The following is a 26,682-nucleotide window of genomic DNA, read 5'->3' as shown; positions in this document are numbered from 1 at the left end:
GGTTCTCCAACAAGGTCCCCCAGTCTCCAACAAGGTCCCCCAGTCTCCAACAAGGTCCACAAGTCTCCAACAAGGTCCACAAGTCTCCAACAAGGTCCCCCAGTCTCCAACAAGGTCCCCAAGTCTCCAACAAGGTCCCCCAGCCTCCAACAAGGTCCCCCAGTCTCCAACAAGGTCCCCCAGTCTCCAACAAGGTCCCCAGTCTCCAACAAGGTCCCCCAGTCTCCAACAAGGTCCCCCAGTCTCCAACAAGGTCCCCAGTCTCAACAAGGTCCCCCAGCCTCAACAAGGTCCCCAGTCTCCAACAAGGTCCCCAGTCTCCAACAAGGTCCCCAGCCTCCAACAAGGTCCCCAGTCTCCAACAAGGTCCCCTAGTCTCCAACAAGGTCCCCCAGCCTCCAACAAGGTCCCCCAGCCTCCAACAAAGTCCCCCAGCCTCCAACAAGGTCCCCCAGCCTCAACAAGGTCCCCCAGTCTCCAACAAGGTCCCCAGTCTCCAACAAGGTCCCCCAGTCTCCAACAAGGTCCCCAGTCTCCAACAAGGTCCCCCAGCCTCCAACAAGGTCCCCAGCCTCCAACAAAGTCCCCCAGCCTCAACAAGGTCCCCAGCCTCCAACAAGGTCCCCCAGTCTCCAACAAGGTCCCCAGTCTCCAACAAGGTCCCCAGCCTCCAACAAGGTCCCCAGCCTCCAACAAGGTCCCCAGTCTCCAACAAGGTCCCCAGTCTCCAACAAGGTCCCCCAGTCTCCAACAAGGTCCCCAGTCTCCAACAAGGTCCCTCCAGCTCCAACAAGATCCCAGTCTCCCAAGTCTCCCAACAAGGTCCCCAGTCTCAACAGTCCCCCAGTCTCCAACAAGGTCCCCAGTCTCCAACAAGGTCCCCCAGTCTCCAAAAAAGGTCCCCCAGTCTCCAACAAGGTCCCCCCAGTTTCCAACAAGGTTCCAACAAGGTTCCCCAGTCTCAACAAGGGTCCAACAAGGTCCCCCAGTCTCAACAAGGTCCCCTGTCTCCAACAAGGTCCCCAGTTCCAACAAGTCCCCAGTCTCCAACAAGGTCCCCAGTCTCCAACAAGGTCCCCCAGTCTCCCCCCAGTCTCCAACAATCCCCCCCAACAAGGTCTCCAACAAGGTCCCCCAAGTCTCCAACAAGGTCCCCCAGTCTCCAACAAGGTCCCCAGTCTCCAACAAGGTCCCCTGTGTCCCCAGTCTCAACAAGGTCCTGTCTCCAAAACAACCCCCAGCTCCAACAAGGTCCCTAAGTCTCCAACAAGGTCCCCTCCAACAAAGTCTCCAACAAGGTCCCCCAAGTCTCCAACAAGGTCCCTCCCAAAGTCTCCAACAAGGTCTCCCAAGTCTCCAACAAGGTCCCCCTCCAACCAGGTCAAGGTCCCCAGCCTCCAACAAGTGTCCCAGCCTCCAACAAGGTCCCTTCCCAAGCTCTCCAACAAGGTCCCAGGTCCCCCAGTCTCCAACAAGGTCCCCAAGTCTCCAACAAGGTCCCCCAGTCTCCCACAAATGCTAAAGAAGTCACACATTCGGATAAACAGTTTAGTGGCGAGGCAGAAAAACATCAGTCACACGTTTTTCTGAGGGAGTAAAACGTTGGTGAATATGAGTTCTTCAGCCATCAATTAAGGACACAACATCACAGCCAATAACACTGTACACACTAAACATGTATCACAACACATAAGACGCTAATATGTGTAACAACCACAACACACTTAAAAATGAATTACTCATCACAACCACGAGACACCCCACCATAACATGACCGACGCTTATAATGTATCACTGAGACAACATTACACACACACACACCATCTATAACACAACAGCAACAGTCGTCACACATAAAACAGAATATATTCAGTACATACATGTGACACACTCACCTGTATCACACACAATAACACAGGTAACACACACTATAAATAAAGAATGGTGTCTGGGATACACCTCTACACTACACCAACAAGACCCAGCGTGAGGAATAGTACAGTACAGAACACAACCAAACATATAGGACAGGTAACAACAGTACAGGTGACAATAACAGTACAGGTGACAATAACAGTACAGATAACAAAAGTACAGGTGACAATAACAGTACAGGTAACAACAGTAGTACAGGTGACAATAACAGAACAGGTATCAGTACAGGTGACAATAACAGAACAAGTATCAGTACAGGTGACAACAGTACAGGTGACAATAACAGAACAAGTATCAGTACAGGTGACAACAGTACAGGTAAAAACAGTAGTACAGGTGACAATAACAGTACAAGTAACAGGTGACAATAACAGAACAGGTAACAGTACAGGTGACAGGTAACAACAGTACAGGTAGACGTGTCGTGTCAAAAGCAAAATAAGAGCCAATACTTACATCCAGGCATGTCGGATTGTGGGACTTCATAACCTGTAGACAGACAAAGAGAGAGAGACAATTAGTAAAACTGTGTAAGAGGTCACCATCATCAGCCACCCAATAACAGGGAGGCTCACTATCACAACCTTACACCATTATCACCATCACATCCTTACACCATCATCAGCCACCCAATAACTGTAAAAGAGGTTGTTCAGGGAGGCTCACTATCACAACCTTACACCATTATCACCATCACATCCTTACACCATCATCAGCCACCCAATAACTGTAAAAAAAGGTTGTTCAGGGAGGCTCATTATCACAACCTTACACCATTATCACCATCACATCCCACACCATCAGCAGCCACCCCCAAAAGCTTCCACCAGTCACGGCTCTTATACTGAACATAACAATAATAAACAATGACTTACTTTCACATAGTATACAGCGCCACCTGATGATAGAGCAAGGGATTCTCTAAGGCAGCCTCATCAAACTTAACTTAACCTGATCAAACCTTAACCCAAATTCCAACCAAACGTAACGTAACTCCAATCCCAATCAAACGTATTCCATCCTAACCTAACTAACGTAACTCTAACCTAACCAAACGTAACCCAATCCCAACTGGTCAAACCAAAACAAAACAAAACTAAAACCAAACCTAACCTAACCAAATGGCAAATGAAATTCAACACCAGCAAGTGCAGCGTACTTAATATTGGAAGAACAAATACTGATAATGTATACAGCCTTAACAACATCAACCTAGAGAAGTCGACTTGTGAAAGAGACCTAGGGGTACTTGTAGGCCCGGACCTACGGCCTAGAAAACAGTGCGTTAATGTTCGAAATAAGGCAAACAGAGTATTGGGTTTTATATCTAGAAGTGTAAGTAACAAGAGTGCAAAGGTCTTATTGCAACTATATCTTGCGCTAGTCAGGCCGCACCTCGATCATGCGGTTCAGTTCTGGTGCCCCTATTATAGAATGGATATAAAATCACTAGAGTCGGTGCAGCGAAGAATGACAAAAATGATTCCGGGACTTAGAAACCTTCCATATCAGGATAGGTTAAAGAAACTTAACTTGCATTCCCTAGAAAGACGAAGAGTGCGGGGAGATATGATAGAAGTATTTAAGTGGGTGACAGGAATCAATAAAGGCGATATAGATAAAGTTCTTATAATATCCGAGCAGGATAGGACTCGGAGCAACGGATTCAAGTTGGATAAGTTTAGGTTTAGGGGGGAGATAGGAAGAAACTGGTTCACAAATAGGGTGGTGGACGAGTGGAACAAGCTTAGCAACTTTGTAGTAAGTGCTGGAACTCTGGAAAGTTTCAAAAGGAGGCTAGATAGATTCATGGATGATAGAGAGTGGTAGTAACTCTCGACAGGAGCTGCCGTGCACAGGCCAACCGGCCTATTGCAGACTCCTTATTTTCTTATGTAAACCAAACCAAACCAAACCAAACCTAACCTAACCTAACCTAACCATTGTGTTATTCCTGGTACAAAAGTTAGGAAGCGTTCATCAACTTCTTGTGTAAAGGTGTACTACTTATGCATAAACTGTATATAGTGAACGATATTACAGCGAGACCTCTCTTTAACGGTTATATGGAGAGGTCAGTCCGTTATATGGAGGGTGTCATGTGAAGCCTCCATTTAACGGTTACATGGAGAGGTCAGTCCGTTATATGGAGGGTGTCATGTGAAGCCTCCATTTAACGGATTACATGGAGATAAATCCGTTATATGGAGGGTGTCATGTGAAACCTCCATTTAACGGATTACATGGAGAGGTCAGTCCGTTATATGGAGGGTGTCATGTGAAACCTGCATTTAACGGAATACATGGAGAGGTCAGTCCGTTATATGGAGGGTGTACTGTAGCTACTCATTATTACTCACACTCTTCTCGTCGTCTAAACATAAACAACAGGTCAGACGCCATGTTGTTTGTAGCGAGGGTCTGGGACGGCGGGCGAGTCACCTGTGTTTATAATGACTCCACAACAACTAAGTCTGTATTACGTCTGTTGACTGGAGAGCATATCATCAAGGTGTTGCCCTTCCAGAGTGGAGTGGAGGTGAGGTTGGGTTGGGTTGGGTTGGGTTGGGTTGGGTTGGGTTGGGTTGGTTGGGTTGGGTTGGTGGGTTGGGTTGGGTTGGGTGGGTTGGGTTGGGTTGTGGGTTGGGTGGGTTGGGTTGGGTTGGGTTGGGTTGGGTGGGTTGGGTTGGGTTGGGTTGTGGGTACAAATCAGTGTGTTTAGTCATAAGGTGAAATAGGTAGCTGGGAGGTGGAGCAGGGGTGCCTAATCTTCATGTGATGCTCGATATATTTTCATTTTACCAGTCATTACTCACACGGTTGTTGTTGGTGGTTCATTAGTCTTGCTGCAACTCATGAAGGGAGGGGAAGGAGGGTGAGAGAGGGAGGTGGTGGGGGGGGGTTGGTGGGGGGGGTGGTGGGGGAGGGAGGTGGGGGGGCGTGAGGGAGGTGGGGGGCGTGAGGGAGATGGGGGGCGTGAGGGAGGGGTGGTGGGGGCGTGAGGGAGGGAAGAGGGATTGGTGGGGGGTGAGGAGGAGGTGTGTGATGGGGTTGTGGGGGGCGTGAGGGGGGGGTGTGGTGTGGGGGCGGGGCAGTGTACGACGTTAACAAGTGATATTTACCGGGCCAGGTAAACCCGATATAACATACCGTATATAATGCTGCAACACCGCCGCCACCAAGGACAAGACACACACCTTAACTGTTTAGACCTACTACCTTATTTATCAACATTCCCATCACCTGAGCTGTACACACACACACACACACACACACACACACACTCTCTCTCTCTCTCTCTCTCTCTCTCTCTCGTGTGTGTGTGTGTGTGTGTGAAACTAATCGCCCCAGTATCAACAAACGAACAATCATCATTAGCCAACTAAACAATCATCAAGAACAGGTGAGGAAGGTAAGGCAGGTAGGTAGAGGTGAGTGAAGTAAGGGGGGCAACACCAGCATGAAGAGCACTGTCGCTATAGTAACAAGCTGGCAGCGTCCTACTTGTGCTGTTTATCATCAAGATCACGAATGTTGGGACACACACACACACACACACACACACACACACACACACACACAAAAGGCGTAACAAAAGACAATATAAACTCCAAGACTGAACCCTCACCAAATGACCTAAAAATTTCAAGAGTGAGGAAATACAGCTGTAGTTTGGTGAGGACAAGGTGTAGTTCTGTACCCCCGTGTTGTGTAGTCAGGGTACAGCTACATGATGATAAGGTAAACAAAGAACTCTCAAGACACGTTACCCCGCCACGACCCCACCCAAGAGTGACGACCGCCCTCACCACCTCACAAACACCACCACGACGACTACTACTACCACAAAACCATCATCACTAACCCTCACGACTATACTAATTCCACAACTTAATATTCCTTTTGCTAATATAACCCCCATGATATCCTACCACCACTACCACCACTACCACGACTTACCTCCACCTCCCCAATACTCCACTCTTCCCTCACACAGCCAAACATTTAGTCAAAACACGGGAACCACGAAGGCTCTTACCTCACCCCTCCACCACTTGGTTTTAACATTCACTCCTTGCAGTCATAACCAAATTATAAATACTTTCGCCCAAATAGCCTTTTTTTTTTCTTTGCTGGGTTAACAAGGAGGCATCACCCGCATACGGAACTGGTAGCTGGGTTTCACTTCGTACTGGGGAGGAATAGCCGTCACACCGTCCACCTTCTGGTTCATCTTACCCTGCTCACGTGCCCGCCATCCATTTACAGTATTATACCACAACCAGGGCACCAGCCTCACCCACACACACAGGGCTTTTATCACTCATACACAGAAAGTATTCACTATAATCATACAACTAAACGCAATACTGAGACAAATGTAAAGTACTGTACTTAGTCTACGAGATGACAACAAAGAAACCAGATACCAGGTGAACAACGGTGTTATAGAGAAAACTGACTGTGAGAAAGATTTGGGAGTAATGATAAGTAGAAATCTTAAGCCTAGTCAACAATGTGTATTTCCTCGAAACAAGGTTAATAAAGTACTTGGGTTCATACAAAGGAGTCTTAGTTACAAGACTAGCGAGGTTATCCTAAAACTATATATTGCGCTTGCGAGATCTCACTTGGATTACACAGTTCAGTTCTGGTAACCGTACTACAGAATGGATATAAAATCCCTAGAAAGAATTCAGAGGGTGATATGATCGAGGTGTATAAATGGAAGTCAGCGCTAAACAAATGTGATATAACAAAGGTACTCAAACTATCCAACCAGGAGCGAACTCGTAACAATGGTTTTAAATTAGACAAATTTAGATTTAGGCGCGAAATAGGTAAACACTGGTTTGGAAATAGAGTAGTGGATGAGTGGAACAAGTTACCAAACATCATCATTAACTCGAATACGCTGGATAACTTCAAACATAGGTTGGGTGGATATATGAGCGATAGGGGCTGGGTGTAAACGGGACTGCCCAGTATGTACCTCACAGACCCACGCCCTCCAACACGGACCACTCTGGAGGCTGTGGGGGAAGTTAAGTCTCTTCACGTCGCCACACAATAATGGCGGTGTGTGGGGGTAAGGGAGGGGGGAGGGGGTACCTATTAACACAGCACATGACAACGATGATGACAAGAGTGGCTCATACCTGCAGGCCTCTGACAGGACGTTCTTCTTTATACTACTGCTGGAACTCTACGTCGGGAAAAACGAACACAAGGTGACACTGTTTACCTAAATCAACATGCAGAGACGTGAAGAATATTACCTCCCCCCATTAGTGTTTGGTTAGGTTAGGTGAGGTAAAATAAGCTAGGATGGAGATTCTACAGGTGATCTCTCAAGTCTACAGTAAGTCAACTCCCTCCCTGTTCCCCAACCCTGGTTATCATCGTGAGTACAGAGAAACAGATACAACCAAGTACATAACATCCCACCACTTTTCAACGCTTCTCATTTTAGCCAAGTCTACCCTGCTCAATGATCCCCGTCGTTTTCTATAAGCTCTCCTGAAGGCAATGACAGAGGACGGAACTGGTGGTAAAATATTGAAGTTCTTATTGTATTTCTTTCCTGGACTTGTGCTTCAACATGAATGCATCATCAACGTGTAAAAAATAATGAATTACTCCTACAACCAAGAACAACACCGACTACGAGAGATATACAAGAAGTGTTTAAACAATACACTCGTTTTACCTGAACAACTTCCTGCCAGAGATCAATCCATCCTGTACTGTACCTAACATCCACAATACGTACCCACAACATAAACAAAAATGCCGTCTTTATTCTTCATCTATGTTCTTTTATACCTAGTCTTGTGGTGTAGTTGGTGTGGTATAGCCGGACTGGTGGTGGAGCTACTGTAGGTGTGAGGGTGCTGGGCTACATCATGACCACATACTTGAGGTGAGTTTGATCCTGTATCACCCAGTAACACACAAAACAACTCATTAGTAATAACACACCTCACCTACAGCTATTATTCCTTAACTGTACACAACTAGAGGCAACAACAACAAATAATCCAAGAAATGGGTGTGTGCTGGAGGTGACTTATAAACAAACAGTACAGGAGGGTGGTGTGTGTACTGTAAGTCTACGGAGCTGAGGGTAGTCAAGGCCACGGGACGGGAGGTGAGTCGTCCCGTCCGCCACCCACTGCTTCACCAACACGGCACCACACAAACTGCCTCATCTTGTTTCTCTCTCTTCATAGTTAACAATTATTATTCATACAGGACGTTATACAGTGCATGAGGTGTATTAGCATGATGTTTCTGCCGAGATTACTGCCACAAGACCCGCCCGCCCGTTCCTCTCCCAGTGTAGAGCAGCTCTTGGGGTCGATGACCCTCCACACCCACGTACACACACATACGCGCGCGCGTACACATACACACTTGTACACACACAGCAACACATGCTCATAAATATACGCACTTATATACTTGTGCACAAACACACATAGAAGGAAATACTTATACAGGGATAACAAGAGGCAAAAAATGCCAATACAACAAATATCCGAGAATCCTGGTGGTGTCCGGCGCCATTACACAGCCTGATATAACAGGTGTGTGGCCGCTGATGCTCCAGTTAGTTGACGGAGCCACACCACACCACACCCGCTGCTCAACATGGCCGACACAACCATCTGACGTATATTTACTGTATTTATCTATTCATTGTTATTTATTCAAGTTGATTTAGTTATTCATCCTCACAGCCGGTCACTTCAAAGACTATAATAGAGTATTGTCGACCACAACCAACCTCGCTATAGTAATGATACCTTCACTATGACAATCCTTAGCTATCGATGGTAAATTATAAGTTACCTACCACCTCAAAAATACTTTTCTCTTAAGCAAAGTACAAGACGACCTCACGCAACTAAGGCACAGTAATCCCGAGTGGTGTTCGTATACTGTTTACCATTACATCTGTACCTGTTATGTTTATTTCTCAATTAACTTAATAAAATATCTATCTTATTAAACAGTCCAGTGAATAAAATACCTAATAGACACTGACCTTCCTTGACTCCACCGTCGTAAAAAAAAATAAATAAAAAAACTCACTTCTCAACACGCACACAGTACAGGACTCCGATAAACAAGGACTTTTAAACTGAAAAATCAACGACCTCTTTACCAGGAATCCACCTTTGGGTGTTCCTCCGCCCGTAGTAATAATAATAACACTACTACTAACATACTTCAGTCCACAAATACTATCCACCATCATGGACTATCATCAACAGAACGCAACAGCCTCTGGTGTCTTGATCACTCCAGGAAGGTGATAAGTGTACTGTACCATAAGGAGTTAGATGGGCCACTGACCGCTCCTATACACCCCATCCCTAACCCTACCTACAGCACTCCGAACACTCAGGTGAAAGGCCTTGTCCACTTCTGCTTGCTGTTATCGTGAGCTTCGTGAGTTATATAAGCACTTGTGAGTCACCTGTACATAACGAAAACCTGTGAAATACCTGGCATTATTACGATCAATTACGAGTCTCTTGAGATATATGGCATCATTAGTGAGGTATGGTGGCCTTTTGAACAGGTTGTGAAGGTCCTGGTATCATTCAGAGGACCTGTGAGGTATACAGCGTGTGTGTGTGTGTCCAGCAGAAGGGACCGGTCACCAAGTACTCCAGAGGCTCAGAAAGACAAGTCACAAACAATGATCTTCAACTGTCACCTAACCTTGATCTGTGACATAATTAACTACCAAAATCTATGAGGGATTAGGTGAGATTACGGTATAAGTTAATGGTCAAACAAGGTAGTTACAGTGTGAACAAACCACAAAAGACCATTATTGTACTGTACTGTACCTTGGGTTTATCTGACTGCAAGGGAGGGGGGGAGGGCAAGGGGGGAAGAGATAAGTAGGGGAATTATTATCATCGATGCTGACAAACAGATGGACCCATGCAAGTTGACGACGTGGGATGCATCAGTCTCTCCCTCACACACGAGTTTTACCTCCTAGTTGTGGGTTAAGATCAAGAGACAAACACAGTATAGTAGGGAAGAGTACATTAAAACCTTGTAGAGAGAGAGAGAGAGAGAGAGAGAGAGAGAGAGAGAGAGAGAGAGAGATCAAACAAAGCCGACATGAGGTAAGGGTGAGAGAGAAGGAAGAGAAAAAATAGAGGAAGTGAGGTAGGGTACGAATCTGGAGGGGGAGGGGAGATGAGGGAAAGGACAAGAGAAGGGGAGAAGAATGGCACGGATAAAGTGGGAAGGGTGAACGTGGATGGAAGAGAGAAAGAGAGAGGAGTGGAAAGGGCCGACAAAAGAAGACGGTGGTGATGTACTGTACTGGTCAGGAGGACGAATGGGGACAGGAAAAGGGGGGAGGGGGGGAGAAAGGCAAGGACGGACACACACACTTCTACCCCTACATCCCCACCACACCACAACCCCCCAACCACCCCTGCTACACACCACAACCACCCAACCACCCCTGCTATACACCACAACCCTCCTACCACCACTATCACCACCAATAGCACCAAGCCATCACCAGAGGCAGCATCAATGACCAAGCCACCAATGAGAGCAGCTCCGAGGGATGGGTGGGGTGGGGTGGGGCGGGGTGGGGCGGGGTTTTAGGCATCAAGTAGGGAATAATGTGTTAGGCTTACTGCTACTGGCCAGCCCTTTATCACCAGCCCTAAGATAAAAGACCTGAGAGACCAACCACCGTTCAGCCTATCACGGAGGAGGTAAGAGGAGGACCCAGTCAACGATACAGCCATTATGGGGAGGAAGAGAACGATGAGAGAGGGAGTCTGAACGGGTGAGGGGGCTGACGAAATGAACAGGGGAGGATGAGAGGAAGGAAGGAAGGGGAGAGGAGGAGAAGAGAGAGAGAGAGGAAGGAAGAGGTGAGGGGGGGGGGGTGTAGTATCCTTAGGCCTAATTCTCCCTCTTCCTCACCCCCCTCTTAAACACACACACACTGCAAGTCACGACGCCAAACACCAGCACCACCTCTCTCTCTCAGCTCACTTCACCTTCCTCCCTTGGCGCCACTGAAGGCGACACATACTATAGGCCTCCAGGTATTAGTTCCCGGTAACGCCTCATAAAGCGGTCCCTCGATATAACGGACTCTTCTCTCTATACAGTCCGTTAAATGGAGGTTACACTGCACGTAATGCATTCCCTAGGTTTATGGAGGCCGGGCGGGCGGGAAGTATTAATTATTCTTGCTCCCGTCTACGTCACCTTCACATAACATGAGGCTAAAAATTCGATAACACCACATTAAGATTAGCCCCCTCCTCCCTCTCCGCTTATTTCACATGAAGTTTTACCACCCTAATGCTGCTTCAAAGGGGTTAGGTTAGGTAATGTAAGGGTAGTTATTCTTCAGGTGATTTAAGCTGGAATAGCGTATCAGATAAAATAAGCTGGGAGGACCAATCTTCAGATGAAATAAGCTGGGGGCTGAAAGTAAAGCCCAATCAGTAAGTTATCCTGAAGAAAGATATGATGAGCATTACAAGTAAGAAATCTCTACAGACGTCAAACTTAACATTTCCTAACTTGCTGTTCACAATTAGTAATGGTTTATCATTACAAAGCCGGGGTGATGGCCACCTCTTCACGTGCAGGCGGCAATTTTATTTTTTCGAAGTTGGAATATACCTACAGCATCATTTATAAGATAGATGAACACACAGACAGACACACATACGACAAGGCCGCACGAGACCCCCAACAGAGGGCAACTGGGCGGGTATTTTTAAACTGAACTCGTAACTATGTCAGGCCAGACCACAGCCCTGCCCTCCCCTCTACCACGGGCCATGGCTAGCCTCTCTACCACCTCGCCTGCTGCCCTCTACCCTGCCTTCTCCCTGGCACACCCTACCCTCCACTGTGGCACACTTTCCCCTCCACTGTGGCATGCCCTACCCTCCATCCTCACATGCCCGGCCCTCCACTGTGGCATACTTTACCCTCCACCCTCATATGCCCGGCCCTCCACCGTGGCATACCTTACCCTCCACCCTCATATGCTCGGCCCTCCACTGTGGCATACCTTACCCTCCACCCTCACATGCCCGGCCCCCCACTGTGGCATACCTTACCCTCCAACCTCATATGCCCGGCCCTCCACCGTGGCACACTTTCCCCTCCACTCTAGTTTGCCCAGCCAGCCACCTACCCTCTACCCTGGTATGCCCAGCTCTCCACCATCAGCTGGCCCTATGATCCTCTACTGCCATGACAGCTCTCACTTTCACTAATACCCCCCCCCCACCATAACTACTGTACTGTACATTATATCATCAAGTGCTGTATATAATTATGGTATAAACAGCCTAAATCAACGTAACTTCCACGCCAAGGGATTCTCACAGTACAGTGATAAAGATGACTTCATTACAAGAGGGAGAACATTATGCTTCCTCTAACACTTCCCTCACAGACAAACTTTAATGCTGAAACCAATATACAGTGCTGTATATCTCACATTATCATTGTTGTTCAGGGGTAATGCTTCCTAGTACAGAAGCATTCAAGAAAAATTTGTCCTTCATGTTTACTTAAAACAACTGTGTGTGTGTGTGTGTGTGGTGACCGTTAATCTAATCAGGGTGTTGGAGTCATGATGCTACAGTACAGTACTTCCTCAACAGGGTGGGTGGGTCTTAGTGAACGTATACAGTACAGTGTTCGTACTCACTATCCAGCATCCTTAGCGTACACGGTGGGTGTCACTCCTGCGGGAGACTCCACAAGGACTACAGTAGTCGGCGAGACAGACCACAAACACCAACTTGGACTTTTTTTGTCTTGGCAAGAGACCGGAGAAGGGCTTTGTCTTGGTTGAGACAGGAGGCTGCTGCACTATAGTACTGTGCCTTATCTCCTCACCTTATCTTATCCCTGCAAGGAGTTGGCCAGTTATCAGCTCCTGGGCTTCCTTATCATACATCTTGTGTGTGTGTGAAGCTGCTACCTCATACTTGCCAACAATATACTATACTGTACTATACAAAGATGAGGACCAAAAGCTAGCCTGGCCACCAACAAAGGAATGTGAGGGTTGCCTGAAGTCCCAACCTGGTTCCAGGGGCAGAGCCCACCAGCCACTCTTAAATTTTCATGAGTCATAAGGTCTTTTGGAGGACGGTCTTAACTTTTCTGTTCTTTTTCTTCCCAGTCTTCTCAAGTATAAGATAAACATAGAGCTAGATAGTATTAACAACAATTCTAGAATGGTACATTATTGCAGTAAAGCAGGACTTGTACAAGATGCAAAAACCAGTACAGTACATTACAGTACTGCCAAAACTGGTACAGTTGGCAAGTATGCTATTTAACAGCTACGTACACTTAAATCATAATATACTGTACTAATAAAACACTACAATTTATGGAAAGCCGAGCAATGTAACAAGAAAAATGAGATATGGAATAAACCAGCTGTTTGGTCAGCCTCATGAAATGAAAATAATAACATTTACAATTATTGTACAGCTTTAAATAGCCATCATCACTCAGTCTTACTCCTCCCTCCGGAAAAGTTTCCCCTTTGCATAAAGTAAAATAATTGTTATCTACTGTATTTTCTTCACTACACAAGGAACTGTACTGTGCTATATAACAATAAATATTCCACCAGATACAGTACAGAATATAACAGCCATACAGCTAATAATTTAGACAACAGCCACTGAGCTCATAACACACGTCTAGAGTCGAGACATCATTTTAAGGTCAAAATAATTATATTTACCGTTAATGTATATAAAGAAAAGTCTTTTTCCATAAATTTATCACAACTCATAACCTTCTTTGCTGTACTGTACTGTATATTCAAGAGAACCACATTCTCTGAAATGTGGCCATTCAAATCTGTGATAACTTTACCCCCTACAACACAAAAATATGTCAACACGGTGAAGGAGTCACCAAGGTCCTCTATACCTGCCGGCCAAAATGGAAATATGCTTCAATAATATAGCACGGTACGTATGTTGTTTACGCCGACGTCTGTGCCCCTACATCTTTATCCGGGTATCATTATTATTTTTACAATTACTGTACAGTACTTTGATAAATTTGTCATTCCTATAAAAATAAAATCTTAAAAAAATTAAAATAATAATAAAAATGCCAAACAATCCTCACATTCTTCAAGCTGCCAATCCCTTCACATACACAGTCCACATACCACACATTCCTTCTCACAAAACTGTACCCAACTTTATTAATGAGGTACAATGTGTATTTGCCTCAGACACACCTTTGTACACTGGTTCCTAAATGTATCTCGAAGGCACGGATCGATAAATGAAAGCCACGACTCCTGTTTTCTCGGTAGGGTTCTCAAAATCCCTTGTCCGCGATGTCATATTGTGAGAGTACAGGTATATTCATTGTTCCCGTAACACTGTGAAGATAACTTTATCAACACAACTAGCTACTGTTCTCTAAACCATCTCGTTAGACAAATTCAGGTAATGTTTATTTAGGTAATTATCTGGAAAATTAGCTGCGAGTATTTTCCGATTTTCTACGATCAATGGATTCACAAACTAGAACAGCAGAAGAGTAGTTGTGTGTTTGCAGTGATCTGGAGGTGAAATACTGTATATGAATGTACCCACCCATACAAAGGACCCAATACTGTATGCAAGCACCCGATGGCTTCGTTGGCTGTCATTGGTTTAATAGCCTTACTGTTTACCAATGTTTGTATACCTATTATGTCTATGTATAATGTACTGTACACCTGTATGTCTATATAGCTACATGATGAACCAACTGTAGGAGTTTTACTAAATTATTATCTATCTCACTAAACAGCATAAAACAGTCTATAGATGACAGATTTATGTAAACTAGTATAGAACAGCACTAACACCAAAAGATTATTCGTCCATAATATCACTGTTTACTTGTACAATATATCTTTTTCAAGTCTGTTTTTTGCACAGTAAAATAATTTTCTTTATTAAATATATTAAAGTCAGATTTTTTTTAATTGTTTTACTGCCCACAGAACATTAAACTACTCACCACATTTCAAAGCCTGACAGCTTAAATTAATGGAGATGAACATAATCACAGGAAAATAAAAATGTTGACATAAAATGTAAACAATAAAGTCGGCAGGATTGGTGAGCAGCCAAGGTTCAGAAATCCAGATTACTGAAGTCTGCATTACCAAGGTCTCACTGTAGTACAAGTATGAGCATAAATATAAGACCACTGATATGAGTGGTTTGGGATACCTAAAGAGCTGCTTTTAGTGCTTGTTACTCTGGAAAGGTAAAGAAGTAATGCAACACGAGTACCTGAGTGATAGGCACTGAAAATAAACGTTGTTGACTGTACTTGGACCAAGTACTGTACTTTACAGGTACAGTACAGTATCTTATTTATGGGTTTTATAATAAACAAGACACTCATTTCAATAAAGTAATACAACAGGCTAAAACAGTCATCAACTACAGTAAATAACACGCATCTTATTTCCCAAGCACTGCAACACAAGTGTAACATTTACTGTACACACTGCTGTACTGTACAGTCAACTGCTAAAGTTTGTTCACCCCCCCCCCCAACCATGAAATTCAGACCCACGAACCCAAAGCAATACACCGATATATTATCGTGTCCATAAATGCTTCGGATTCACGAGTTTGAATCTCGGGGTTCGTGGTTCAGGGGGAGAGGCCAACGAACTTTAGTAGTTGACTGTACAAGGTACTTGGAACCCATGCAGGTGCAGGCACAAAGGAAAGCTCAAGAAAACCCAAACCAAAACTTGTACTATAAGGAGAGGGGATACAAGAGCCCCTCCTGAAATGACAGCAACAAGACAACATCTCAAAGCTGCTTATTGCATTCCCAAACACATTATCTTGGAAAATAACACACTCACCTACTGTATATTGAAACTGTTCTCTGCAACAAAAAATTATGTACTGTAGGTACTGTCCAAGTAGATTTTGCTACTACCTGTGAAGTATATACAGTACTGTACATTCCTTGTGACCAAGACTCCAAAGAGAAGCAGAGATCGTGAAATTTTTAATTATCATCATGACTGTCCATAATATCAAGACAGTCAAGCAAAGGGTTTGTCTTTAATAAACTTTGTGTCATCAGTACACACATTATTGTTATATTCTCAAGCTACTTCATGTTAGAAATACAACAAGCAAACAAGTCATTATGACTGAGAGCAACATAAATATAACAGGAATTATTCAACATTAATAACTCCTGAGGGAGTCCCACTCAGTGAGCATGGGAAGTTGTACAGTATTACAGATCTTGGATTTAAGCCAAATAGCCTTACATGACTTCTCTAAGAACCTCCATAAAACAAGGGATGCCACCGGATCACTCACTGCGACATTAAATGAAACCTTGACAAAGACGGTGTATTCTTTTTCCAGACGTCTCATTACTTATATACAGTACAGTACATACAAGAGTGAGATGGGAGGGGGCAGCTCAAGTACTGATACTGAACATATAAATCACACACAACAGGCATTTTCAAACCCATTTTTAAACTTCCAAGGAATAAAGGTAACTCAAGTGATAAGAGTATTGTCAAAAACCTTAAATATGGAGACAATTGCCCTGAGCATCAATGATCTGACTCTCCCAGCCACCCAGATTTGGCACGATAAAACATATAAGCCTCAGATACAAAGTTTGAAGCACAAAAGCCAAACAAAACACTGATGCTCTGTGCAACTATACATGGAAGATGACACGTTGGTTCATACACCTATTAACCTGTTTCATAATTACTATTTTCAATAAAAACTCGCCAGATATTAAGACATTCAAAAATAAATCGCTATAAACCCCACAGTTGACACACCCATGATCCCTCGCATCACACACCCACACCCAACCACTATCATTTATAAATACCTCATTGTTGTGTTGATTCTACAGCATTTTACATGAAATTATCATGAAAATGTACAAGAGTTTATCAACGAATAAAAAAGTTATGATTCGACAACAGTGAAAAGTTTGCGTCCAACAGGTTAGGGAAACCCAAAACAACTGGCACTCTAAGACGCTCCCAATTAGAGGCTACTGCTCGGCTGTGACGATTCATTCCGAGGACATTCTAAAAATAGAATATATACAAAAATAGAATATATACAATGTACTGTATACCTGAAAACATTTATCAACATCGCCATAGCACTTAAGCCACTTGTAAAAGCAGTACAAATATTCAGGTGTTCAGTAATTACTCCAAAATACTACACAGGGAATAAAAAAAAACCTCATTGACCCACATGGTGAAGGATTATTCAACGTCATGCCTAACACACCAGCGAAAGCATCCACAGGAGCCTCGGTGACACCACAGCATTATTAAACAAAAGAGTCGTGCCGTCGCCCAGAGAGAGCACGAGACTCGTCCAACTGGTCCACGGCTTAAGGGGTCTGATGGGAGGATTAGGAATACCCGATTCACTGAAATCTGAAGTGTAGGAAAATAAGGAGGAAAAAGTGTCATACTGTACTGGAGTATTGTTTGGGTTAGAAATGTAAAGGAAGATAGGATAAAAATTCAAGACATCCCTCGTTAATGACCAACACAATAGTGGGGAAGTTCACAGCAAATACTTGACTCCACTTCTCACAATGATGTTGAGATTGTCAAAGTGATGAAAACATTCAATTATTGATGGCTACAGTACTTATGATATTACATGTGACTGACTAACTAGCTACAACCTATACACCTCTCGGCTTTGGCTTCTCTGGCAAACATCAGCACTAAGCTAGCAGTTAAAAAGAATAAGATATCAAGAACGAACAAGTAATCAATGCTTTCATTCCTGCCCTTATCATCTCCACTGTATGAGATGGCAGAGACCCACCAGTCTAGATACTGTAACTTGCTTCCTAAGATGTAATGTATAATTCAGGAATATCATCCCCTCCAGGACAATAGTGTCACAGACAGCAGCAGTGGAAGCAAGAGTCAGTGGGTGGTGTGCAGTACACAGGAAGCAAGGTGTGACAACAAAACCTGCTCTGACAAACGGAGTAATTTTAATACTGTATAAAATACTAAGATTGAGTTGAGAGGAAGATAAAAGTTAAATGAAGCATCAGTGATTAATTAATCAGATTACTGTATCAGGAATGGTAGTTAGACAGGTGGCTTGAGTACAGAACAGTATGTCACTGATTGGATGTGGATTATTACTGCATTCACATGAATAGTAACTTTAACATTAGACAATTATTTTCCTGCAGTACAGATACAAGTATTTCCCACATAAAGTACCAGTAAGTAATTATTTTTCCCAAGAAAACAATCACAAAATAACCATTAATAAACAAGCTGCCAACCTTGCCAATGTAAAAAAGTTAGTCTTACCTTGATTAATAATGTCTTCACACTGCTGTATTACAGAAACCTTTCATGATATTTTTCGACTGAGTTCTGTAGTGCAGTTCGATTAAAAGATCAGAGCAAATAAAATCCCCCACACAAAATTTTCATTCATGAATATTTCTAAACACTGTAGACAGACACATAACTAAGAGACACACAAGCTAACTTTTTCTTTTGTGATAAAAATATTAAAAGCATGATTGAAATATGAATTACGACATACCGTACCGTACATGCAGAGACATTCTCAGATTATCAACGAGCTTCCCCAATACAGTACAGTACTGCACACCACTCAGCTTTTATAGCCCATAACTTTTTCTACTTAAACTACCATTGCCATTCTTGTCTAATTCCTCAGTATAGCAGTTGTTGACAGCATCTTGCAGGCCACAAGCATCACTTAGACCTCCTCCTCCTCCTCTACCCCAAACAGCAACACACTTACCTGAAAATAAAAATAAAAATAAAATTAAAACCTGACAATGTTACTGACACGATGGGAATACAAACACTCAACATGACAACACCAGTAACCTCCAGACAACACGAGTTATTCATGTAATGTTTTGGGCTGCTTCAAATTATTCCTGAAAAATTGTCTAATTTATCTAAAAAGGAAAATACAACATATTCTTATTTACCAATAACTTTAAAATCAATATGTACTGTACTTGTGTCATCACTAAAAACTGCTGTAGTTTATCCCATTTACTGTAACATGGAACCTATGTAAACTAAAAGATGTACTACTGTACTGTATAAGGGTGTACCTACTACCTAATTCAAACAACTTCACATTCTTAATAAACATATCAGGCATATACTGTACTGTATAATGTTGGACACACAAACCGTAAGACATTTATGTTAAAGGGAACACTTATATATAATCCACAAAACTACCCAGATTGTTCTAATACATTCACTAATAATACAGTACAGTATACAGTGTTGTAAACAGATTGACTCCACAAATCCATATTTAAGGCAGGAAGCCAACAAGTGACTCATTACTTACAATGCAAGTAACCCTTCCTGACAAGAGCCCACCTAACACTTGGCACAGGCAGGTTGGCCAGAGGCTGACACCGTACTCCTCCAATCATTACAGGACACCACAGGGGACCTCCTACTAAACAATGGTCTACATATGAAAAGAAGTGACCAGTAAGTTATGGGTTACACCTTGTGTGTGCCACTGGTCATTCATTCATTTCCACCCACACCCAACCATACCCCTGGGAGGAGGGAAGAGAACCAAGTCTTTTGCTTCATCATCAATCATAAAATGCAATATCAAAATTCAATCCTTAGTTTATACTATTATGAATTCCATAAAATCATTTCTGATCTGTAAAATCGTGGTAATGAATGAGAGGTGAACAAGACGGCTAAAGACACACAACATATAAGGTGTTCCCCTAAAACCCTCCACTTTCACCACGTGTCTTCCTCCATCAGAGGGTTCACAGAAGGTGAACTACTCCTAGGATATCATTCCAGATTTCTTATCAACAGAGGCAGTTACAGCCATTCATGGTCTACACCTGAAAGCTCGGCTCTCTCCTTCCACCTCTTTAAAAGATCTGGGGGTAAAAATCCTTCTATAGCTTCCATGAGCAGTTTCACTGGGACTAATTTCCTTCAAAACATGACAGTAATTGCCTCTGGTAGTTCTAGGGGGCAGAGGGAACTAACAGTTTGCTCTAGTTCTAATGGGGACAACTTGTATTCTGTAAGACTAAGAGACAAATTTACATGAAGGAAATTGAGAGATAAAGTCAAAATTAAACTGAGAGAGTACAGTATAGTACAGTACAATGCGTTTTTATGTTTTCAATACTGTATCAACAACTGTGGATGATTATCTGCACTCTACTGCAATGTTTAAATGTGGCAAGGTGGACTGGAAGGATTGACGTACTCTCTCAAACCATTTATGAAATACTTAACTGTACAAAATCACAAAAGGCAGATTTGCAGTTCATTAATATGGTGTGCAACATAATTCTAGACACGATATATAACAGTCCTGAACATTACTTTTTTACAGTACTTGCAATCCATGCCACAAGCAAAACTAAAATATAAGTGAATTACAGGGTCAGAATTCAGCATACAATGACAAGCACAATACAGTACTGTGCGGTAATAGAGTTAAAACCTTTATTTTAATGTTACGTATAAATATTGTTGAGTCGGGGGATGTTTGAATACATAAGACAGTCATGACTGTGTTTCTTTTGATCAGTTAACTTCACACTGAATGTCTAAATGAATAAAACACACATACATACAGTAAATAGCATGAAAAATGGAGGACTGATTCAAGCAAAGTGAGGAAGCTCAGATTACTGCACAAACCATTTAGACCAGGGGACCTTTGACTACCCGGTACCCCCTAACTGACAGCTTGGTGTTACTCATCCTTTCTTACAGCAAACATTGACCTCTAGAAGGCGATCTAAAAGTCAGGTGTGTCTACCTAGTCTGTAGCTACATATATCACACCAGCTACAGTTGCAACTCCCATCACTAAGGAAACAACCTATGCTGGTAGGAACACTGAACATGTGGTCCCAATCAATTTCCATTCCATGTCACAGAAACCTGACCGGCAACAAGCAACGTGATTCAATGAATCATGTTGTTATCAATCACAACAGAACAACTCACAAACAAATCATTGTTAACACAGCAGATATGCCCCGTAACACTGAACTGTAAGGTTTTAACGAGCTTAACCCTTATCATATTCACAGAGTACAGTTTCTAAACCCACACTACCCTCCTGGGTAGAGGGATGCCCTGGAGATGCCAAATGCACCAATGGAGATATTATACAGTACCAGGTAGCTGCAGAATGTGACTGATGGAATAACTGAGTGGAAATAAAGGTGAAGTATTTCAATTGTCCCTCCTGACAAAACTGTCTTAACTAAATACACTACCCAACTTGCTTCACTCACAGATCCTATGAATGACATAACAATCATGAAAACCATACATAAACAAACAAAATTCCCATCGTGGTTAACAGAACACAGGATACTGTATAGGTAATGGCTGATCTGCTGAATCCTCCTGTAGGGTAATTTCAGATCAACAGGACCAACTTAAGCTGATTCTCAAAGAGCTCCTAGAATGAGTCCCAGGCCTTGGAACCAATTTATATAAGCAAAATGAGTGACATACGCCTTATCTAAGGTTTCTTAGGGAAATTTAATGTACTGTTCAGATATGTCACCCAGCAAAGACTGGTTGTCCAACAATCCCCTTAGAACCACCAAATGGCTTCCCACTTTCCAGAGGCGACAAGTAATCTCATATGTGAGTCAACCAATATTCAGGGTAAGCCAGCTCTAGCACCCAGTCATAAGTAAAAAAAATAATAAAAAATAAAGTAGATTGAGGTACAGTATTGTACCTTTGAGACTTTACGTCACTTGGTGTAGGGTCTGAAGGCTAGTCACCCCAGCATAAGATCTGGCATGAACTTGAGAACATTGAAGAACAGAACACTCTCAACAAACCTTTCACAATAATAATCAAAAAACCAAACAGCAATATCATTTAGCTGACAGCACCAGACTATCTTATTTCCTGAAATGTCAAGTGGGGGGACTCTTAGCTCCTGGGGAGAACCAGTCTTATGAAGTTCACTCAGTAACAGTTGGCAAAGAACTACTGTATGTACAGGTAAGATGAAGATGGCAGAGACCTCCACTCTCTTAGGACAACTGTTGCACCTGATCTACCTGTACCTGTCTTTAGTAAACATCCAAAGCACAGGTAGAGATCAGAACAGGTTCGTCACCATACCACAGACTGAAGATACTTAAAGAAAGATGACTTCAAATTACTAAGGTTATGGTGAGGTGCCTTGTTTACCATCCAGTTTAAGATATCAACCAGAGGCCAAGTTACTGTACACAGAACCACCTGACAAAGATTGCAAGCCAACAATACCACCCTCATCTAAATCTTCTCTTGTCTCTACAACTTTTAATCTCTGTTATTTATTTGAAGCCAAGGTTTCCCTGAGAATTCCTTACTATTGCAGCACAATTTGAAGTTAACAAATTATAAGATAATAACTAATACACTACAGTAGCCATTGGTTATAATGGGACATGCATAAAGTATCACAGTAATTAAGTATATTGTACAGGCATGACCAATGTGTGACTCTTCATAGTGATTACTGCCAAGTTCAACTCATGTCTTCAGCACAGGACACCTGGACATACCAAATACATGTCCCTGCACAATATGACACAAGTCATTTACAAATTAGCAGACATTAAAACAATTATGAATCTTTTATCAAAACACCCATTAATATAATAACACAATTACTATATTCAAATAACTATTGTAAAATAAAGCTAGAATATTTGTAAGAATAAACGTCAGGAATAAACCAAAATTTACTCTACTCTACCAGCATTATAGAAAATGTCCATGGATAAAATTTCATCTAAATGTAATACACAATACTGTACACACTTCTAATATTTTCTGACTTATTCAGCAACTTCTGAAGGGCATCTAGTTATACTGTACAGCATACATCAGCCCCCAAGTAAAATCACATTATTCCAGCAAGCCTTAGGACCACTTTTGCCAGAATAATCAATGGTACCACTATATACAGTGCATTAGAGTATACAGTATACTGTACATTGGGGTACATACAAGCTTATTAAGTTACTGTACAACAACAAAGTATGCCCAGTATACCAAACTGCTCTCCATTTCAAGATGCGACTCGCTGTTTAAATTACAGCATAGTTTTAATCTATTTGGTAGAGTGCAGTACAGTATACCTGTACTTACAAAGTACCGGGTAGGCCAATGCCTTTGCATGTCTGCACAATTCAGTGAATGAAAATAAACAATGAACTAAATCTGACTTCAACAGATATGGGCCACCAAAAATTACCAATTTTGCTAAAATCTGACATTGGTTCAGTGATGACTTGTTTTCATTTACGGGAGCAAGCAGAGCACACAGGCGGTAGCCTATTAGCTGTTTTATAAAACAAACTAAAGTCAAAGTATCTGTTGTTAGAACAGCAAATCACATCTTCAGTATTTCTTTTTATCAATTGACAGAATTGTCTACAAATTTTGTTTTGACAGGAATTTTTGAACACAAGAGCACCAGCCTGTGGGAACATGTGTTATGGACATGGGCAGTTATGTGTTTGTGGCCACTGGTGTGGTGAGTGCCCAATGTTACCTTAACCCTGTAAACAGTTACAGTAGTTAGTTCACATCCCTAAACTAGTATTACACCATTCATAAGCAAAAACATACAAACAAACAGGAACACAACTTTATACCCAAAAGCTTGATTTGGTACTACTGTATACAGGTATCTAAAATGACAGCTTAGAATGCCACCATATAAAACTCATGTACTGTATATAACTTATTATATACTAATTCCCACATTCTAAGTAACTATGCAAGAAACTTGAGACACGACCACAAATGGACTGTACTGAGATACAATCAATTTACAGTATTTTTGTTACATTATTAACCTAAAATATAATTTAGCGTGAACTTCTAAAATAAATCTTTGTCTTATACAATGTGATGAGTGAACAAAACAACTGATACATTCTATCTATATCTTTAAAAACACCAAATTATATAATTTTTCTGATTACCGAGTAAGGATAAGGGACTAGAGGTGAGGATTGCCACTTTATTTCTTCTTATTGCTCTCATTTCTTATTTTTCATAAGATCTGTAGTTGTTGTTTTTTTCATATATTATCTTAAAGACAACGCTATTGGGGGAACACGGCGAAATAAACGTCAATGTGCGCAGACAATATTTCTAAGTCCCGTGCAACCCACCTCAATCCTGTCAACAAAATGACGGCAGACGACAAGAATCAACAGCACACAACCTAACAACCTCAAGTTATCTTTGGTTAGGTTAGGTTAATTCATGTCCTATGCCATCATAAATTACATCACTGATTCCTGGGTTATGTTGACAATCTCTGAAGCTTTGCCTGAAGATTAAGACACGTTAATTATACTCATTACCAAATTATATCAGTAAATTACATTAAAAAAATAACGGGAAATAAAAAAGCAACTTCCTGTGACCTTTTCCCACTGGTGTTAAAGCTACAGAGACCATAATCACTCATATATCTTCACTAAGTTATATTTTTCCAGAAACAATAAAATCACCAAGTTATCCTTTCATACATTACAACACACACCATTCTCAGTAACTTAAGTCAAACACTATATTAAAATTACAAACCCTAACACTTGCATAAAGTTACAACAGGACATGTTACCTGTGTTGATACTATGTTACAACAACCCCGGCTACTGTAACGTTATATCAGGAATGTAATACTAATTCTTTATGATAATTTAGTGTTAATAAGCTTTCTTAACCTACATTACTTTAAACAATTTTGTAGATCAATAACGTTGAAGAACTTTTGAGTTAGTATATAACCCTCACTGGTGGGTGTGTGTGTGACTTGGGGTGAATTAAAAGCTTGGTATCATTACCACCTGAATTAAAGTTCTATTCAATGGAGTAGAAAAAAGTGAGGATCGTTTGTCCCAGCTAACAGTTTACACCACACTAGGATTTAACGGCTGCTAAGGGAATAGTTTTTTTATTATTTTTTACAGGTGCGGAAGTTTGGAGCGGCCAGGTGGGCAGTAGTTATGTAGGTAGGTAGGTGACAGCCGGTGAAGGGTTACTGTTGAAGAGTTAGATGGATAACACTGGTCCACGTCAATACACATGCCACAGGCACATTCACCACCATCTTTCACTAACCTACAACCACCGCGTATTGGCCTTACAACTCAATCTACATAAATGAAGCGCTAGGAAATATCGTTAAATTTAATATTTGTACTTCAATGTAAATACCGGGGTGTGTGAACAAAGAAAATTTGATAAGATTGCATATCATCCCAGGTGAGATAGCCTGCCATCTTGGTGGTCGGAGCCTGGCAACCTCTCCAACACCAGTTTTGGCAGATTTATGGCGGAGATTTGGCAGGTTATCAACTAAATAGGAAGGAATAATGGAACATGAGACGTACTTGGCTGGCCCGGCTGCGGGTTGTCCTCTCCACCTTCTCTATCAGCCATTTTACAGAGCTAACACTCGGTCACCGTAGACACTCAACCCAACACTCCACTCCGTATTCCTCCGCCGACCGCATAATAAATTGTCTAGACGATATAATGCGTTTAAGAAACTAGTTCTCACTCTTACCAACAGATGTTATATACACTTTTTCCCTCAGTTTAAAATAATTTATTATTCTTTATAGTCTCTATCAGTATTTCTTCTATTTATTAACTATACGCAGGACAGCAATACAAGACTAAATCATTTTTTCCATGTGAGAAACCTGTGACGTCATTTGGCGACATAAACAAATTCCCACGTGGTCAGCCTGACCTGTAGTGACCACGTGACCCGTGTTTTGTGTCATTCTTCACCTACATGATTGCTCTAAGTATTAACCATTGTCCTCTAAATCCATAAATCTCCCATATGCAGTTTTTTGACAACTAAATAAATATTTGCCGCTTTGCATTCCGAAACGTTTATGGTTATACTGTCATATACCAATAGAGATGTAGGTAACTATGTAGAGAATATTGTTAAAAATAATATGTGAGTTTAGAATGAAACAATCTCCAAACAGTGTTTAAAAGACTGACAAAACAAGACTCGTATAGTACTCGTGTTTCTGTACATGTGTACTTTGAGTGAGTGAGTTGATCATACAAAACCACTTTAGTAACAAGAGATCCCGTAAACGTTGCAGCAGTAGTGATGGTGAGTGACGCGTCTGCCTAACTTGTACTAACGCATCAAACAGTTTAATCATTCACTAAATAAAATATATAAGAATAATATATCAACACAAAATCAGAGGAGGACCTAGACATCACACGGGGCCCCCCTCACTAACCGTCACCTTAACTTGATCACAAATCTGTACACTGTATATACCTTTTAGATTATATACAGTCGGACACGGCAGCAAGCTCTACAGGTGCCGACAAGAGTGTACAAGGAAGGGATACTTAGCTGTGACTTGTTTGTCCTCACTGTCAGCGACCACACTCTTCAAGCAGTAGAGCCACGAGGTTTGTGAATGATCTGAGCATCACAGACTCAGGCCATTCACCTTCATGTCCCAGCTCCTAAACACAGCGGTCCTTAAAGGAAATGCCTTCTGCATACTTGGCTCGCCAACTTCACCCGAGGTCAAGTC

General features: G+C 42.2%; 1 long non-coding RNA gene across 1 annotated transcript in view; it reads right to left on the bottom strand.

Moving 5' to 3' along the window:
- Window positions 1–25,599, bottom strand: part of LOC121870670 — a 46,099-nt gene extending 20,500 nt beyond the window's left edge. The window contains exons 1-2 of the long non-coding RNA XR_006089746.1: window positions 25,492–25,599; window positions 2,392–2,424 (exon numbers count right to left, since the gene is read on the bottom strand). This is a non-coding gene — a long non-coding RNA (uncharacterized LOC121870670). The remainder of the gene's footprint in view (window positions 1–2,391; window positions 2,425–25,491) is intronic.
- Between the last annotated feature and the right edge of the window lie 1,083 nt (window positions 25,600–26,682).

The sequence above is a fragment of the Homarus americanus genome, unplaced genomic scaffold, assembly GCF_018991925.1.
Source record: "Homarus americanus isolate GMGI-L3 unplaced genomic scaffold, GMGI_Hamer_2.0 scaffold56333, whole genome shotgun sequence".
In the NCBI taxonomy this organism is placed as follows: domain Eukaryota; kingdom Metazoa; phylum Arthropoda; class Malacostraca; order Decapoda; family Nephropidae; genus Homarus; species Homarus americanus.
Note: the sequence above shows the minus strand (reverse complement) of the source record. Positions and strands in the feature narration are given on the sequence as shown.